Source organism: Anomaloglossus baeobatrachus, chromosome 4 (assembly GCF_048569485.1).
Source record: "Anomaloglossus baeobatrachus isolate aAnoBae1 chromosome 4, aAnoBae1.hap1, whole genome shotgun sequence".
Classification (NCBI taxonomy): domain Eukaryota; kingdom Metazoa; phylum Chordata; class Amphibia; order Anura; family Aromobatidae; genus Anomaloglossus; species Anomaloglossus baeobatrachus.
This window is the reverse complement of record NC_134356.1, coordinates 695,784,710-695,801,113: the sequence shown is the minus strand read 5'-3', so window position 1 is coordinate 695,801,113 and position 16,404 is coordinate 695,784,710. Positions and strand designations below refer to the sequence as shown.

Sequence of the window (16,404 nt, the reverse complement as noted above, 5' to 3'; positions counted from 1 at the left end):
ACAGATAGAGAATGAGAGACAGACAGATAGGGAATGAGAGACAGACAGATAGGGAATGAGAGACAGACAGATAGGGAATGAGAGACAGAGACAGACAGATAGGGAATGAGAGACAGAGACAGACAGATAGGGAATGAGAGACAGACAGATAGGGAATGAGAGACAGAGACAGACAGATAGGGAATGAGAGACAGACAGATAGGGAATGAGAGACAGGACAGATAGGGAAATGAGAGACAGACAGATAGGGAATGAGAGACAGAGACAGACAGATAGGGAATGAGAGACAGACAGATAGGGAATGAGAGACAGAGACAGACAGATAGGGAATGAGAGACAGACAGATAGGGAATGAGAGACAGACAGACAGATAGTGAATGAGAGACAGACAGATAGGGAATGAGAGACAGAGACAGACAGATAGGGAATGAGAGACAGACAGATAGGGAATGAGAGACAGACAGACAGATAGGGGAATGAGAGACAGACAGATAGGGAATGAGAGACAGACAGATAGGGAATGAGAGAGACAGAGACAGACACAGATAGGACAGATAGGGAATGAGAGACAGAGACAGACAGATAGAGAATGAGAGACAGAGACAAACAGATAGAGAATGAGAGACAGAGACAGACAGATAGGGAATGAGAGACAGACAGATAGGGAATGAGAGACAGAGACAGACAGATAGGGAATGAGAGACAGACAGATAGGGAATGAGAGACAGACAGATAGGGAATGAGAGACAGAGACAGACAGATAGGGAATGAGAGACAGAGACAGACAGATAGGGAATGAGAGACAGACAGATAGGGAATGAGAGACAGACAGATAGGGAATGAGAGACAGAGACAGACAGATAGGGAATGAGAGACAGAGACAGATAGGGAATGAGAGACAGACAGATAGGGAATGAGAGACAGAGACAGACAGATAGGGAATGAGAGACAGACAGATAGGGAATGAGAGACAGAGACAGACAGATAGGGAATGAGAGACAGAGACAGACAGATAGGGAATGAGAGACAGACAGATAGGGAATGAGAGACAGAGACAGACAGATAGGAATGAGAGACAGAGACAGACAGATAGGAATGAGAGACAGAGACAGATAGGGAATGAGAGACAGACAGATAGGGAATGAGAGACAGAGACAGACAGATAGGGAATGAGAGACAGAGACAGACAGATAGGAATGAGAGACAGAGACAGACAGATAGGGAATGAGAGACAGACAGATAGGGAATGAGAGACAGAGACAGACAGATAGGGAATGAGAGACAGACAGATAGGGAATGAGAGACAGACAGATAGGGAATGAGAGACAGACAGATAGGGAATGAGAGACAGAGACAGACAGATAGGGAATGAGAGACAGAGACAGACAGATAGGGAATGAGAGACAGACAGATAGGGAATGAGAGAGACAGACAGATAGGGAATGAGAGACAGAGACAGACAGATAGAGAATGAGAGACAGAGACAGACAGATAGGGAATGAGAGACAGAGACAGACAGATAGGGAATGAGAGACAGACAGACAGATAGGGAATGAGAGACAGAAGAAGAGACAGATAGGGAATGAGAGACAGAGACAGACGATAGGGAATGAGAGACAGAGACAGACAGATAGGGAATGAGAGACAGACAGATAGGGAATGAGACAGAGACAGACAGATAGGGAATGAGAGACAGAGACAGACAGATAGGAATGAGAGACAGACAGATAGGGAATGAGAGACAGACAGATAGGGAATGAGAGACAGAGACAGACAGATAGAGAATGAGAGACAGACAGATAGGATGAGACAGACAGATAGGGAATGAGAGACAGACAGATAGGGAATGAGAGACAGAGACAGACAGATAGGGAATGAGAGACAGAGACAGACAGATAGGGAATGAGAGACAGACAGATAGGGAATGAGAGACAGAGACAGACAGATAGGGAATGAGAGACAGATAGGGAATGAGAGACAGACAGATAGGGAATGAGAGACAGAGACAGACAGATAGGGAATGAGAGACAGACAGATAGGGAATGAGAGACAGAGACAGACAGATAGGGAATGAGAGACAGACAGATAGGGAATGAGAGACAGACAGATAGGGAATGAGAGACAGACAGATAGGGAATGAGAGACAGAGACAGACAGATAGGAATGAGAGACAGACAGATAGGGAATGAGAGACAGAGACAGACAGATAGGGAATGAGAGACAGAGACAGACAGATAGGGAATGAGAGACAGACAGATAGGGAATGAGAGACAGGACAGACAGATAGGGAATGAGAGACAGAGACAGACAGATAGGGAATGAGAGACAGACAGATAGGGAATGAGAGACAGACAGATAGGGAATGAGAGACAGACAGATAGGGAATGAGAGACAGAGACAGACAGATAGAGGAGATAGATGAGAGACAGACAGATAGGGAATGAGAGACAGAGACAGACAGATAGGGAATGAGAGACAGACAGATAGGGAATGAGAGACGAGACAGACAGATAGGGAATGAGAGACAGAGACAGACAGATAGGGAATGAGAGACAGACAGATAGGGAATGAGAGACAGAGACAGACAGATAGGGAATGAGAGACAGACAGACAGATAGGGAATGAGAGACAGACAGACAGATAGGGAATGAGAGACAGAGACAGACAGATAGGGAATGAGAGACAGAGACAGACAGATAGGGAATGAGAGACAGACAGATAGGGAATGAGAGACAGAGACAGACAGAGAATCAGACAGACAGATAGGGAATGAGAGACAGAGACAGACAGATAGGGAATGAGAGACAGAGACAGACAGAGAATCAGACAGCAGATAGGGAATGAGAGACAGACAGATAGGGAATGAGAGACAGAGACAGACAGATAGGGAATGAGAGACAGACAGATAGGGAATGAGAGACAGAGACAGACAGATAGGGAATGAGAGACAGAGACAGACAGATAGGGAATGAGAGACAGACAGATAGGGAATGAGAGACAGAGACAGACAGATAGGGAATGAGAGACAGAGACAGACAGATAGGGAATGAGAGACAGACAGACAGATAGGGAATGAGAGAGACAGACAGATAGGGAATGAGAGACAGAGACAGACAGATAGGGAATGAGAGACAGACAGATAGGGAATGAGAGACAGAGACAGACAGAGAGACAGACAGACAGATAGGGAATGAGAGACAGAGACAGACAGATAGGGAATGAGAGACAGACAGACAGAGAATGAGAGACAGACAGATAGGGAATGAGAGACAGAGACAGACAGATAGGGAATGAGAGACAGACAGATAGGGAATGAGAGACAGAGACAGACAGATAGGGAATGAGAGACAGAGACAGACAGATAGGGAATGAGAGACAGACAGATAGGGAATGAGAGACAGACAGATAGGGAATGAGAGACAGACAGATAGGGAATGAGAGACAGAGACAGACAGATAGGGAATGAGAGACAGACAGATAGGGAATGAGAGACAGAGACAGACAGATAGGGAATGAGAGACAGACAGATAGGGAATGAGAGACAGACAGACAGATAGGGAATGAGAGACAGACAGATAGGGAATGAGAGACAGAGACAGACAGATAGGGAATGAGAGACAGACAGATAGGGAATGAGAGACAGACAGACAGATAGGGAATGAGAGACAGACAGACAGATAGGGAATGAGAGACAGACAGATAGGGAATGAGAGACAGACAGATAGGGAATGAGAGACAGAGACAGACAGATAGAGAATGAGAGACAGACAGATAGGGAATGAGAGACAGAGACAGACAGATAGTGAATGAGAGACAGAGACAACAGATAGAGAATGAGAGACAGACAGATAGGGAATGAGAGACAGACAGATAGGGAATGATGACAGAGACAGACAGATAGAGAATGAGAGACAGAGACAGACAGATAGAGAATGAGAGACAGACAGATAGGGAATGAGAGACAGACAGATAGGGAATGAGAGACAGACAGATAGGGAATGAGAGACAGAGACAGACAGATAGGGAATGAGAGACAGAGACAGACAGATAGGGAATGAGAGACAGACAGATAGGGAATGAGAGACAGAGACAGACAGATAGGAATGAGAGACAGACAGATAGGAATGAGAGACAGACAGATAGGGAATGAGAGACAGACAGATAGGGAATGAGAGACAGAGACAGACAGATAGGGAATGAGAGACAGACAGATAGGGAATGAGAGACAGAGACAGACAGATAGGGAATGAGAGACAGACAGATAGGGAATGAGAGACAGACAGACAGATAGTGAATGAGAGACAGACAGATAGGGAATGAGAGACAGAGACAGACAGATAGGGAATGAGAGACAGACAGATAGGGAATGAGAGACAGACAGACAGATAGGGAATGAGAGACAGACAGATAGGGAATGAGAGACAGACAGATAGGGAATGAGAGACAGAGACAGACAGATAGGGAATGAGAGACAGACAGATAGGGAAGATGAGAGACAGAGACAGACAGATAGAGAATGAGAGACAGAGACAAACAGATAGAGAATGAGAGACAGAGACAGACAGATAGGGAATGAGAGACAGACAGATAGGGAATGATTGACAGAGACAGACAGATAGAGAATGAGAGACAGAGACAGACAGATAGAGAATGAGAGACAGACAGATAGGGAATGAGAGACAGACAGATAGGGAATGAGAGAGACAGACAGATAGGGAATGAGAGACAGAGACAGACAGATAGGGAATGAGAGAGACAGACAGATAGTGAATGAGAGACAGACAGATAGGGAATGAGAGACAGACAGACAGATAGGGAATGAGAGACAGACAGATAGGGAATGAGAGACAGACAGATAGATAGGGAATGAGAGACAGACAGACAGATAGGGAATGAGAGACAGACAGATAGGGAATGAGAGACAGACAGATAGGGAATGAGAGACAGACAGATAGGGAATGAGAGACAGACAGATAGGGAATGAGAGACAGACAGATAGGGAATGAGAGACAGACAGATAGGGAATGAGAGACAGAGACAGACAGATAGAGAATGAGAGACAGACAGATAGGGAATGAGAGACAGAGACAGACAGATAGAGAATGAGAGACAGAGACAAACAGATAGAGAATGAGAGACAGAGACAGACAGATAGGGAATGAGAGACAGACAGATAGGGAATGAGAGACAGAGACAGACAGATAGAGAATGAGAGACAGAGACAAACAGATAGAGAATGAGAGACAGAGACAGACAGATAGGGAATGAGAGACAGACAGATAGGGAATGAGAGACAGAGACAGACAGATAGAGAATGAGAGACAGAGACAAACAGATAGAGAATGAGAGACAGACAGATAGGGAATGAGAGACAGACAGATAGGGAATGAGAGACAGACAGATAGGGAATGAGAGACAGAGATAGACAGATAGGGAATGAGAGACAGAGACAGACAGATAGGGAATGAGAGACAGACAGATAGGGAATGAGAGACAGAGACAGACAGATAGGGAATGAGAGACAGACAGATAGGGAATGAGAGACAGACAGATAGGGAATGAGAGACAGACAGATAGGGAATGAGAGACAGAGACAGACAGATAGGGAATGAGAGACAGACAGATAGGGAATGAGAGACAGAGACAGACAGATAGGGAATGAGAGACAGACAGATAGGGAATGAGAGACAGACAGACAGATAGGGAATGAGAGACAGACAGATAGGGAATGAGAGACAGAGACAGACAGATAGGGAATGAGAGACAGACAGATAGGGAATGAGAGACAGACAGACAGATAGGGAATGAGAGACAGACAGACAGATAGGGAATGAGAGACAGACAGATAGGGAATGAGAGACAGACAGATAGGGAATGAGAGACAGACAGATAGGGAATGAGAGACAGAGACAGACAGATAGAGAATGAGAGACAGACAGATAGGGAATGAGAGACAGAGACAGACAGATAGTGAATGAGAGACAGAGACAAACAGATAGAGAATGAGAGACAGACAGATAGGGAATGAGAGACAGACAGATAGGGAATGATTGACAGAGACAGACAGATAGAGAATGAGAGACAGAGACAGACAGATAAAGAATGAGAGACAGACAGATAGGGAATGAGAGACAGACAGATAGGGAATGAGAGACAGACAGATAGGGAATGAGAGACAGAGACAGACAGATAGGGAATGAGAGACAGAGACAGACAGATAGGGAATGAGAGACAGACAGATAGGGAATGAGAGACAGAGACAGACAGATAGGGAATGAGAGACAGACAGATAGGGAATGAGAGACAGACAGATAGGAAATGAGAGACAGACAGATAGGGAATGAGAGACAGAGACAGACAGATAGGGAATGAGAGACAGACAGATAGGGAATGAGAGACAGAGACAGACAGATAGGGAATGAGAGACAGACAGATAGGGAATGAGAGACAGACAGACAGATAGTGAATGAGAGACAGACAGATAGGGAATGAGAGACAGAGACAGACAGATAGGGAATGAGAGACAGACAGATAGGGAATGAGAGACAGACAGACAGATAGGGAATGAGAGACAGACAGATAGGGAATGAGAGACAGACAGATAGGGAATGAGAGACAGAGACAGACAGATAGAGAATGAGAGACAGACAGATAGGGAATGAGAGACAGAGACAGACAGATAGAGAATGAGAGACAGAGACAAACAGATAGAGAATGAGAGACAGAGACAGACAGATAGGGAATGAGAGACAGACAGATAGGGAATGAGAGACAGAGACAGACAGATAGGGAATGAGAGACAGACAGATAGGGAATGAGAGACAGACAGATAGGGAATGAGAGACAGAGACAGACAGATAGGGAATGAGAGACAGAGACAGACAGATAGGGAATGAGAGACAGACAGATAGGGAATGAGAGACAGACAGATAGGGAATGAGAGACAGAGACAGACAGATAGGGAATGAGAGACAGAGACAGACAGATAGAGAATGAGAGACAGACAGATAGGGAATGAGAGACAGAGACAGACAGATAGAGAATGAGAGACAGAGACAAACAGATAGAGAATGAGAGACAGAGACAGACAGATAGGGAATGAGAGACAGAGACAGACAGATAGGGAATGAGAGACAGAGACAGACAGATAGGGAATGAGAGACAGACAGATAGAGAATGAGAGACAGACAGATAGGGAATGAGAGACAGAGACAGACAGATAGAGAATGAGAGACAGAGACAAACAGATAGAGAATGAGAGACAGACAGATAGGGAATGAGAGACAGAGACAGACAGATAGAGAATGAGAGACAGAGACAAACAGATAGAGAATGAGAGACAGACAGATAGGGAATGAGAGACAGACAGATAGGGAATGATTGACAGAGACAGACAGATAGAGAATGAGAGACAGACAGATAGGGAATGAGAGACAGACAGATAGGGAATGAGAGACAGACAGATAGGGAATGAGAGACAGAGACAGACAGATAGGGAATGAGAGACAGAGACAGACAGATAGGGAATGAGAGACAGACAGATAGGGAATGAGAGACAGAGACAGACAGATAGGGAATGAGAGACAGATAGGGAATGAGAGACAGACAGATAGGGAATGAGAGACAGAGACAGACAGATAGGGAATGAGAGACAGACAGATAGGGAATGAGAGACAGAGACAGACAGATAGGGAATGAGAGACAGACAGATAGGGAATGAGAGACAGACAGATAGGGAATGAGAGACAGACAGATAGGGAATGAGAGACAGAGACAGACAGATAGGGAATGAGAGACAGACAGATAGGGAATGAGAGACAGAGACAGACAGATAGGGAATGAGAGACAGAGACAGACAGATAGGGAATGAGAGACAGACAGATAGGGAATGAGAGACAGAGACAGACAGATAGGGAATGAGAGACAGAGACAGACAGATAGGGAACGAGAGACAGAAAGATAGGGAATGAGAGACAGAGACAGATAGGGAATGAGAGACAGACAGATAGGGAATGAGAGACAGAGACAGACAGAGACATCCAGACAGGCAGATAGGGAATGAGAGACAGACAGATAGGGAATGAGAGACAGAGACAGACAGATAGGGAATGAGAGACAGACAGATAGGGAATGAGAGACAGAGACAGAAAGATAGGGAATGAGAGACAGAGACAGACAGATAGGGAATGAGAGACAGACAGATAGGGAATGAGAGACAGAGACAGACAGATAGGGAATGAGAGACAGAGACAGACAGATAGGGAATGAGAGACAGAGACAGACAGATAGGGAATGAGAGACAGAGACAGACAGATAGGGAATGAGAGACAGAGACAGACAGATAGGGAATGAGAGACAGACAGATAGGGAATGAGAGACAGAGACAGACAGAGACATCCAGACAGACAGATAGGGAATGAGAGACAGAGACAGACAGATAGGGAATGAGAGACAGAGACAGACAGAGACATCCAGACAGGCAGATAGGGAATGAGAGACAGACAGATAGGGAATGAGAGACAGAGACAGACAGATAGGGAATGAGAGACAGACAGATAGGGAATGAGAGACAGAGACAGAAAGATAGGGAATGAGAGACAGAGACAGACAGATAGGGAATGAGAGACAGACAGATAGGGAATGAGAGACAGAGACAGACAGATAGGGAATGAGAGACAGAGACAGACAGATAGGGAATGAGAGACAGAGACAGACAGATAGGGAGTGAGAGACAGAGACAGACAGATAGGGAATGAGAGACAGAGACAGACAGATAGGGAATGAGAGACAGACAGATAGGGAATGAGAGACAGAGACAGACAGAGACATCCAGACAGACAGATAGGGAATGAGAGACAGAGACAGACAGATAGGGAATGAGAGACAGAGACAGACAGAGACATCCAGACAGACAGATAGGGAATGAGAGACAGAGACAGACAGATAGGGAATGAGAGACAGACAGATAGGGAATGAGAGACAGAGACAGACAGATAGGGAATGAGAGACAGAGACAGACAGATAGGGAATGAGAGACAGACAGATAGGGAATGAGAGACAGACAGATAGGGAATGAGAGACAGACAGATAGGGAATGAGAGACAGAGACAGACAGATAGGGAATGAGAGACAGACAGATAGGGAATGAGAGACAGAGACAGACAGATAGGGAATGAGAGACAGACAGATAGGGAATGAGAGACAGACAGACAGATAGGGAATGAGAGACAGACAGATAGGGAATGAGAGACAGAGACAGACAGATAGGGAATGAGAGACAGACAGATAGGGAATGAGAGACAGACAGACAGATAGGGAATGAGAGACAGACAGACAGATAGGGAATGAGAGACAGACAGATAGGGAATGAGAGACAGACAGATAGGGAATGAGAGACAGAGACAGACAGATAGAGAATGAGAGACAGACAGATAGGGAATGAGAGACAGAGACAGACAGATAGTGAATGAGAGACAGAGACAAACAGATAGAGAATGAGAGACAGACAGATAGGGAATGAGAGACAGACAGATAGGGAATGATTGACAGAGACAGACAGATAGAGAATGAGAGACAGAGACAGACAGATAGAGAATGAGAGACAGACAGATAGGGAATGAGAGACAGACAGATAGGGAATGAGAGACAGACAGATAGGGAATGAGAGACAGAGACAGACAGATAGGGAATGAGAGACAGAGACAGACAGATAGGGAATGAGAGACAGACAGATAGGGAATGAGAGACAGAGACAGACAGATAGGGAATGAGAGACAGACAGATAGGGAATGAGAGACAGACAGATAGGGAATGAGAGACAGACAGATAGGGAATGAGAGACAGAGACAGACAGATAGGGAATGAGAGACAGACAGATAGGGAATGAGAGACAGAGACAGACAGATAGGGAATGAGAGACAGACAGATAGGGAATGAGAGACAGACAGACAGATAGTGAATGAGAGACAGACAGATAGGGAATGAGAGACAGAGACAGACAGATAGGGAATGAGAGACAGACAGATAGGGAATGAGAGACAGACAGACAGATAGGGAATGAGAGACAGACAGATAGGGAATGAGAGACAGACAGATAGGGAATGAGAGACAGAGACAGACAGATAGAGAATGAGAGACAGACAGATAGGGAATGAGAGACAGAGACAGACAGATAGAGAATGAGAGACAGAGACAAACAGATAGAGAATGAGAGACAGAGACAGACAGATAGGGAATGAGAGACAGACAGATAGGGAATGATTGACAGAGACAGACAGATAGAGAATGAGAGACAGAGACAGACAGATAGAGAATGAGAGACAGACAGATAGGGAATGAGAGACAGACAGATAGGGAATGAGAGACAGACAGATAGGGAATGAGAGACAGAGACAGACAGATAGGGAATGAGAGACAGAGACAGACAGATAGGGAATGAGAGACAGACAGATAGGGAATGAGAGACAGAGACAGACAGATAGGGAATGAGAGACAGAGACAGACAGATAGGGAATGAGAGACAGACAGATAGGGAATGAGAGACAGAGACAGACAGATAGGGAATGAGTGACAGACAGATAGGGAATGAGAGACAGACAGATAGGGAATGAGAGACAGAGACAGACAGATAGGGAATGAGAGACAGAGACAGACAGATAGGGAATGAGAGACAGACAGATAGGGAATGAGAGACAGACAGATAGGGAATGAGAGACAGAGACAGACAGATAGGGAATGAGAGACAGAGACAGACAGATAGAGAATGAGAGACAGACAGATAGGGAATGAGAGACAGAGACAGACAGATAGAGAATGAGAGACAGAGACAAACAGATAGAGAATGAGAGACAGAGACAGACAGATAGGGAATGAGAGACAGAGACAGACAGATAGGGAATGAGAGACAGAGACAGACAGATAGGGAATGAGAGACAGACAGATAGAGAATGAGAGACAGACAGATAGGGAATGAGAGACAGAGACAGACAGATAGAGAATGAGAGACAGAGACAAACAGATAGAGAATGAGAGACAGACAGATAGGGAATGAGAGACAGAGACAGACAGATAGAGAATGAGAGACAGAGACAAACAGATAGAGAATGAGAGACAGACAGATAGGGAATGAGAGACAGACAGATAGGGAATGATTGACAGAGACAGACAGATAGAGAATGAGAGACAGACAGATAGGGAATGAGAGACAGACAGATAGGGAATGAGAGACAGACAGATAGGGAATGAGAGACAGAGACAGACAGATAGGGAATGAGAGACAGAGACAGACAGATAGGGAATGAGAGACAGACAGATAGGGAATGAGAGACAGAGACAGACAGATAGGGAATGAGAGACAGATAGGGAATGAGAGACAGACAGATAGGGAATGAGAGACAGAGACAGACAGATAGGGAATGAGAGACAGACAGATAGGGAATGAGAGACAGAGACAGACAGATAGGGAATGAGAGACAGACAGATAGGGAATGAGAGACAGACAGATAGGGAATGAGAGACAGACAGATAGGGAATGAGAGACAGAGACAGACAGATAGGGAATGAGAGACAGACAGATAGGGAATGAGAGACAGAGACAGACAGATAGGGAATGAGAGACAGAGACAGACAGATAGGGAATGAGAGACAGACAGATAGGGAATGAGAGACAGAGACAGACAGATAGGGAATGAGAGACAGAGACAGACAGATAGGGAACGAGAGACAGAAAGATAGGGAATGAGAGACAGAGACAGATAGGGAATGAGAGACAGACAGATAGGGAATGAGAGACAGAGACAGACAGAGACATCCAGACAGGCAGATAGGGAATGAGAGACAGACAGATAGGGAATGAGAGACAGAGACAGACAGATAGGGAATGAGAGACAGACAGATAGGGAATGAGAGACAGAGACAGAAAGATAGGGAATGAGAGACAGAGACAGACAGATAGGGAATGAGAGACAGACAGATAGGGAATGAGAGACAGAGACAGACAGATAGGGAATGAGAGACAGAGACAGACAGATAGGGAATGAGAGACAGAGACAGACAGATAGGGAATGAGAGACAGAGACAGACAGATAGGGAATGAGAGACAGAGACAGACAGATAGGGAATGAGAGACAGACAGATAGGGAATGAGAGACAGAGACAGACAGAGACATCCAGACAGACAGATAGGGAATGAGAGACAGAGACAGACAGATAGGGAATGAGAGACAGAGACAGACAGAGACATCCAGACAGGCAGATAGGGAATGAGAGACAGACAGATAGGGAATGAGAGACAGAGACAGACAGATAGGGAATGAGAGACAGACAGATAGGGAATGAGAGACAGAGACAGAAAGATAGGGAATGAGAGACAGAGACAGACAGATAGGGAATGAGAGACAGACAGATAGGGAATGAGAGACAGAGACAGACAGATAGGGAATGAGAGACAGAGACAGACAGATAGGGAATGAGAGACAGAGACAGACAGATAGGGAGTGAGAGACAGAGACAGACAGATAGGGAATGAGAGACAGAGACAGACAGATAGGGAATGAGAGACAGACAGATAGGGAATGAGAGACAGAGACAGACAGAGACATCCAGACAGACAGATAGGGAATGAGAGACAGAGACAGACAGATAGGGAATGAGAGACAGAGACAGACAGAGACATCCAGACAGACAGATAGGGAATGAGAGACAGAGACAGACAGATAGGGAATGAGAGACAGACAGATAGGGAATGAGAGACAGAGACAGACAGATAGGGAATGAGAGACAGAGACAGACAGATAGGGAATGAGAGACAGAGACAGACAGAGACATCCAGACAGACAGATAGGGAATGAGAGACAGAGACAGACAGATAGGGAATGAGAGACAGAGACAGACAGAGACATCCAGACAGGCAGATAGGGAATGAGAGACAGACAGATAGGGAATGAGAGACAGAGACAGACAGATAGGGAATGAGAGACAGACAGATAGGGAATGAGAGACAGAGACAGAAAGATAGGGAATGAGAGACAGAGACAGACAGATAGGGAATGAGAGACAGACAGATAGGGAATGAGAGACAGACAGATAGGGAATGAGAGACAGACAGATAGGGAATGAGAGATAGAGACAGACAGATAGGGAATGAGAGACAGAGACAGACAGATAGGGAATGAGAGACAGAGACAGACAGATAGGGAATGAGAGACAGAGACAGACAGATAGGGAGTGAGAGACAGAGACAGACAGATAGGGAATGAGAGACAGAGACAGACAGATAGGGAATGAGAGACAGACAGATAGGGAATGAGAGACAGAGACAGACAGAGACATCCAGACAGACAGATAGGGAATGAGAGACAGAGACAGACAGATAGGGAATGAGAGACAGAGACAGACAGAGACATCCAGACAGACAGATAGGGAATGAGAGACAGAGACAGACAGATAGGGAATGAGAGACAGACAGATAGGGAATGAGAGACAGAGACAGACAGATAGGGAATGAGAGACAGAGACAGACAGATAGGGAATGAGAGACAGAGACAGACAGATAGGGAATGAGAGACAGACAGATAGGGAATGAGAGACAGAGACAGACAGAGACATCCAGACAGGCAGACTACATGCACAGTTAAACACACTTTACATTACCTCATCTTGCAGTTTCTGATCAGTGAAGAGCAGGAGAGAAACCACCGGGACTTGCACGATGGCTGCTGCAGCTGAACAGCAGAACCTAGATGTTCGCTGGTCATGTGATCAGGCACATGATCAGTGAGATGACAGGTCCTTCACCGCAGCCTCCATAGTACATTTCCTGTCCTGCACCGATCACATACATCAGTGCAGAGTAGGAGAGAGGGCAGCTCTCTATGAGCGACTCGGGCCCTCTCATTACCCTGATGTTGGCCCCGCCCCCTGGGGCCCGGTGAGCTGGGGGGTGAAGGGAAGGAGCCTTTGCTGTCCGCTGTGGGCCCCCCCTCCTGCCTCCAGCTCACGGGCCCCGTAGCAGTGGCGTGGTCTGCCTCTATGGACGGTACGCCACTGCGCCCTGGACTAGCCAGGTCGTCACAGGTAAGACACACACACACCCCCACCCCCCAGACAGTAACATTAGTAACACAAAAATCCTTGTTGCCTCCCTCCAGGGTCTGATGTCCACACCAGGTGGGGCGGGGCCAGGCGGTTGGCCCCGCCCACTGAGGAGTTCACAGGCCTGGAGGCAGGAAAAGGTAGTGAGTTGAGTTTAGGAGGTGAAAGTGGAGAGAACTGCAAGTGTTGGGGTGTGTGGCCCAGGCACTGACAGTAAGGTTGGCAGATGGTGGTGGCCGTCTGCAGGAGTGGTGGATCAACACAGAACCGTAGAACCGGGGTCGAGCGGAGGCCCGCCGGTACCAAACCGGGAAGCGAATGAAGCTAGCACACACAGACAGGGCCTTCGGACCCCGACCAGGCTTGGAGCCGCCGACAAAGGTCAAATCCGATAGTGACCAGAACCCCAGGGGTTTCCTAACAACCAAAGACCCGTTAGAAGGCAACCGTCCGCACCGTGAGGATATACAGCTACCGCTACAAGCTAGAGATCCAAGGGCCAGCGCCTGCGGGCAAAACGGGCTCCTCCGGTATCCATGCACCGGGGAGTGGGCTACCGTTGGGAAGCCATCGGAGTCAAATCAGTACACAAAGGTGCAGGGTGTTAGGGCCAGGTGGACGGGCAGACCTAGGAGGTGGATCCACTGGGCTGAACACCTCACCGAAGGTAAGGTGCCCGGTAGCCGGAGCACTACAGGTAGCAGGACAGTCCGTTCAGAGGAGTGGAGTGTAGAAGTCCCTGGGACCACGGAGTCACTGAAGGTAGTCCAGGTGACGGAGCTCAGGTTCGGAGGCCGAGATGACGTCAGGCAGAGTCCGGAACCGACGGAGCGAGAAGACGGGTCACCACAGGGATCGGAGATGGTATGAACTGAGGGGATGGCAGACCGTCACCGTTCGGGGTTCGGGTATCGTCAGGACCGGTTGGCGAGGCAGGAGCGGCTCTAGGAGAGAGATAGGTAAGTATACCACAAAATACAAGGAGACCTGACTCCTAGCTTAGCAAAACACGAAGAACAGGCCCCGCCCACTTGGAAAGGAACCCCCTATATACCCTGCACCTGAATCTTCAATATCCTGTTGGAGGACGCTGGCCCTTTAAGAGAGGGTCAATGACCGCGCGCGCGCCCTAATGCGCATGCGCGAGGCCCGGGTGCCAGAAGCCAGAGCAGGGAGCGGTGCACAGGAGGCAGGAGCGCTCAGCATCGCAGATGGGCGCCGGGACCGAGGATCGGGTTGCCTGGAGGACGCAGGTGAGTATGCATGGAGGCCGTGGAGCGTGGCAGGGGAGCCGGGGAGCGTGACACAGGGAAAGACAGCCGCCATCACCTGTCCGGGGAGAGACACTGCAGCCGGCTGCGGGACCCGTCCATCCAGCTGTTGGGTTTACCAGAGACTTTGTGACTTTCTATCTGAGTGAGTACAATAGTGCCATCCGGCACCGCGCCTCACTGTCCCTGCAACCCTGCACCTCCCCAACCCTGCCTCCCCGTTACACCACCGGGCCCCAGAACCACCAACCCCTACCCACGGATGGGGAAAACAACATCCCAGCTGCTCCCTACCATCGCTCCCGGGATCCCCGTCACCAGCAGCGGTGGTGCCCATCTTCACCACAACCCGTGGGTGGCGTCACGGACTAAATCCCCAAACAAACAATCCCCTTTTCTCTCACGGGCGAGGAGCGCCGCTTGAGTCCCCGACTCCGGCCCACCGTTCGAGCCACCGAGGAGCAGCAGCAGCGCCCCGCCGCCCACGACATATGCAGGAGCCATTAGGAGGCAGGTGTTGCAGTGAGGTTTAGCATCCTCTTTACCCATGTAGGATGACATATGTGCATTATATTAAGCTGCCGAAGAGTGAAGACCAGGGTCATAGGAAAGATATGACCAAGCTGAGGACTAGCGGAGGATTAGCCAGAGCTCTGCAATGCTAGAACACATGAGGGCTGAAGTGAGTATAATGAGGTTTTGTTGTGTATTTTTTCTACTGTTTTGTCTAAACAAATTGACAGCCATTGAGTTGCAATTTTGGTTCCTTTATGGAAGTTGATTGATAGGAAATTAGAGTTCTGGTGAGAACACCTACAGTATTTTCCCAAAGGAAAGCTGCCACTTTATCTCATCATGGTTGGAGATTGATAGTATCTTCCTCCAATCTGAACCTGCAGACAGGACACTCTCAAACAAGCCTAAGGAGAGAGATGGCTACTAACTGATAAATCATTAGACGTTGGACAGTGATGAGAAAGTTATATCTCCAGTGATTTGTCAACCTCTTAATTTCACTTTGTTGTCTCTTTCCCAGTTTATT

At 47.3% G+C, this 16,404-nt stretch overlaps 1 long non-coding RNA gene across 10 annotated transcripts in view; it reads right to left on the bottom strand.

Annotated features, from left to right (window-relative positions):
- Nucleotides 1–14,171, bottom strand: part of LOC142304402 (uncharacterized) — a 510,057-nt gene extending 495,886 nt beyond the window's left edge. For 3 of the 10 annotated variants that reach the window (XR_012753091.1, XR_012753086.1, XR_012753090.1), the window contains exon 1: nucleotides 13,651–14,170. This is a non-coding gene — a long non-coding RNA (uncharacterized LOC142304402). Of the gene's footprint in view, nucleotides 1–13,650 lie in introns of all 10 variants that reach the window. The other 7 variants (XR_012753092.1, XR_012753093.1, XR_012753089.1 and 4 more) reach the window with 5 other exon arrangements.
- Nucleotides 14,172–16,404: the final 2,233 nt, after the last annotated feature.